Here is a 3,873-nt window from a genome sequence, read left to right on the forward strand (position 1 = left end):
TTTTCTTTTAGAGTTATCATATACACATTCTTCTGCTTCATTATAATAGGATTGAAATATTCCTAAAATATTTCCTATTTATTTCTATTCTTTATTTACTTATTAAAAAACTATTTTAAAAATAGAAGTGTTAATAGTCCATTGACACTTCCTTACGATTATTGTTTTACTAATAACTATAACAAATATAAAATTATGAGTCAAAGTCATTAAACAAAAAATAATATCCAACATTTTCGGTGATTTCTATCACCACTGTGTTAAAAATTACATGCATTGCAAGCATTTCTTTTTTAATTTTAATTTTTTATCCTACTCTTATGATTTCACAAAAACCTGTGAAAATCCACTTCGAAAGTTGAAGTAACTATAGAAAGAAAAATGACTGTAGATGACTCGGAAACCCACTTACCTAAGTGACTATGTATGAAGAGAGAATTATGCTAAGTCATAGGTGTAGATACGCAATCCAAATCTGTTTTTCTATTTCCTGGTATTGCGGGTTGCCAATGATTGGCGTTAGATTATTTGTTTAAATACTACCATGATGAAAGGAATGAAAAGGAAAGAAAAACAAGAATTATTTCCTATCTTCTCTTTTATATGTTTTATGGAGGTTTTTTCCCTTGACCTCGAAACTTAGGGAGTGATCCTAGCTCTATCAATTGCTCTGACCTGCCCTCTCACCACCATGACCTAACACAATGCGTGCTCCAAAGTCACCACCGATCGCCTAGAAGAGGCCATTCTTCACCTCACCCAAAATCAAACCACCCTCACCTCTAACCAACATGAACTTTTCCTCAAAACTGATTCCATTCTCGAGCAACAGAACTCTCTCAGCACCACAACCCACACACCCACCACCCATCCCCACCCACCACCACCGCCACCGCCCTTTACGAACCGACCACTTATTAAGCTTGAGGTTCCACGTTTTGATGGTAATGAAGCCATGGGATGGATCTTCAAAATCTCACAATTCTTCGATTACCAAGGGACACCCGACGAGGACCGTATCACAGTGGCATCATTCTACATGGATGGCCCTGCTCTGAGTAGGTTTCAATGGATGTTTCGCAACGGCTTCATCACGTTGTGGCCTAGCTTGCTCCAAGCTCTCGAAACTAGATTTGCGTCGTCGTTCTATGATGACCCCAAAGGAGCCTTGTTCAAACTTACTCAACATGGTATTGTTAACGATTATTTGAATGAGTTTGAAAATTTGGCAAATCGCATTGTTGGCCTCGCTCCTTCATTCCTCCTTAGTTGCTTCATCTTCGGGCTCTCACCGGATATTCATAGAGAGGTTCAAGCATTACAACCTTTGTCTCTTCCTCAAGCCATGGCCCTGGCAAAACTCCACGAAGACAAGATTGAGGACCGCCATCGCGATTACAGGGGTAAACTCACTACATATGTGCCTTCCACAACCACCAACACTACCACAACCCCACTTCTCCCCACCCCACCCAAAATCCATTTTTGTAGGTTGAGCCCAGAGGAAAGAGTTGCCCGTAGAGAGAAGGGTCTTTGCTTTAATTGCGACAAAAAATTTGGCCCCAACCATAATTGTAAGGCTCGTTTCTTCCTATTAATCAGTCAGGATGATGATCAATATCCTGACCCCGACCCCTCACCTCCTCTCATCATTGAATACCTCCCTACATACCCTGACAACACGGACGCCCAAATCAGCTTCAACGCTCTTTTGGGTTCCTCTGCACTTGAAGCATTTCGTTTATATGGTCAAATTGGTCAATCTCGCGTTACTATCCTCATCGATGGTGGTAGCATGCAGAACTTTGTGCAAACTCGGGTAGCTAAATTCCTTGCACTACCCACAAAAGTTACGCACGGGCTAAAGGTCACGGTAGGCAATGGAACAGTACTAGACTGTTTGCACATGTGTCCTCACACTACTGTGTCTTTTCAAGGGTGCACTTTTGATGTCATGTACTCCCTATTAGTGGTGCAGATATTGTATTGGGGATTCAGTGGCTCAAACGTTTGGGTCCCATCATTACTGATTTTGACACAATGACAATGCAATTTATCAAACACGGGGAGCTCATCCAATTTTGTGCAGATGCTCCTACCAAGCCTGTGGACGCCTCTGCACAACAAGTCAAACGACTCCTTCAAACCAATCCCGCATCTGCATTTTTTCACATTTCAATCATTGAAACCAAATCCCCAAACACTGACCCTACCTCAAACCAACATATCCCAGAAATAACCTCCCTCTTAACTGCATACCACACCATTTTTCAGACACCTACTCAACTACCTCCTTCCTGCAATATTACCCACAAAATACACTTACTACCCAATTTTAACCCCGTAAATGTGCGACCATATCGCTACCCCCATTTCCAAAAGGGAGAAATAGAGAAACAGGCTGATGAAATGCTATCCTCGGGTATGATTCAACTCAGCCACAACCCATTTTCTTCCCCTGTTTTGCTGGTTAAGAAAAAGGATAAGAGTTGGTGTTTTTGCGTGGACTATTGGGCTTTAAACTTGATCATCATAAAGGATCGTTTTCCAATACCGATAATTGATGAACTTTTAGATGAATTGGCCAATGCCTCTTAATTTGAGGCAAGGTTTTCACCAGATCCTTATGGATGAACACGACATCCCTAAGACAGCTTTCTGCACCCACTAAGGCCACTATGAATATAGGGTCATGCCATTTGGACTTTGTAACGCCCCTTCCACTTTTCAGGCAACCATGAACGAGCTTCTCAAACCATTCCTTCGCATGTTTGCAATTGTGTTATTTGATCACATTCTTGTATATAGCAACTCATTCAAAGAACACATTTCCCACTTGGAGTGTGTTTTTCAGGCACTACGAGATAGGAAATTCTTTCTCAAAAATTCCAAGTACCTTTTTGGTAAACGTCAATTGCAGTATCTCGGCCACACAATGTCCTAAAAGGGTGTGGAACTTGATCCATAAAAAATACAGGCCATGTTGGATTGGCCCGTTCTCTCCACCATTAAGTCCTTGCGAGGATTTCTTGGACTCACAGGTTTTTACTGCAAATTTATTAAGGGATATGCAACTATTGCTTCACCTCTAACTGCTTTGTTGCATAGGGATTGTTTTCAGTGGAATCCGAATGCACAATTAGCATTTGAACGCCTCAAGAAAGCTATGACAGAGGCCCCGGTTCTTGCTCTTCCCGACTTCACTGTTCCCTTTGTTTTGGAAACCGATGCGTCAGGACTGGCCATGAGGGTTGTTCTCATGCAACATTCACATCCCATTACTTTCTTTAGCAAACCTTTTTGTCCTAGATTACCGCGCTTCTACATATGTTAGGAAGTTGCATGCGATCACAACGGCTGTGCGCAAGTGGCGCCAATATTTGTTGGGTCACCCATTTGTCATTCTCACAGATCATAAGAGCCTGAAGGAATTGATGTCTCAAGTAATCCAAACACATGAGCAACAAGTGTATCTCTCCAAACTACTGGGCTACGATTATTCCATCCAATATAAAGTGGGGAAAAGCAATATTGTCGCAGATGCCTTATCTCGCATCTCTGAGCACATTGAGGGTCAATTTTTTGTGCTTTCCATGCCCAATTTCACCTTATTGGAGGACCTGTGCAAGTCCTTAATTGATAGCCCCGATTTCCATAAATTAGTCACACAAATACAGCACAACCCCGCCTGTTTTACAAATTATAAAATTCAAAATGGTATCAATTTCTTTAAAGGAAAGATCTGGCTCGACCCTACTAATCACTTTAAACTGCTATTGATGGAGGAATACCACAAGAATCCTTTGGAAGACCATATGGGGGTAGCGAAGTCCTTACATAGGTTGTAAGAAAGTTTTTACTGGGCTGACATGC

General features: G+C 41.5%; 1 pseudogene; it reads left to right on the forward strand.

Moving 5' to 3' along the window:
• Positions 1 to 1,039: 1,039 nt before the first annotated feature.
• Positions 1,040 to 2,598, forward strand: LOC137829044 (uncharacterized; annotated as a pseudogene).
• Positions 2,599 to 3,873: the final 1,275 nt, after the last annotated feature.

The sequence above is a fragment of the Phaseolus vulgaris genome, chromosome 7, assembly GCF_051622355.1.
Source record: "Phaseolus vulgaris cultivar YP4 chromosome 7, ASM5162235v1, whole genome shotgun sequence".
Lineage (NCBI taxonomy): Eukaryota > Viridiplantae > Streptophyta > Magnoliopsida > Fabales > Fabaceae > Phaseolus > Phaseolus vulgaris.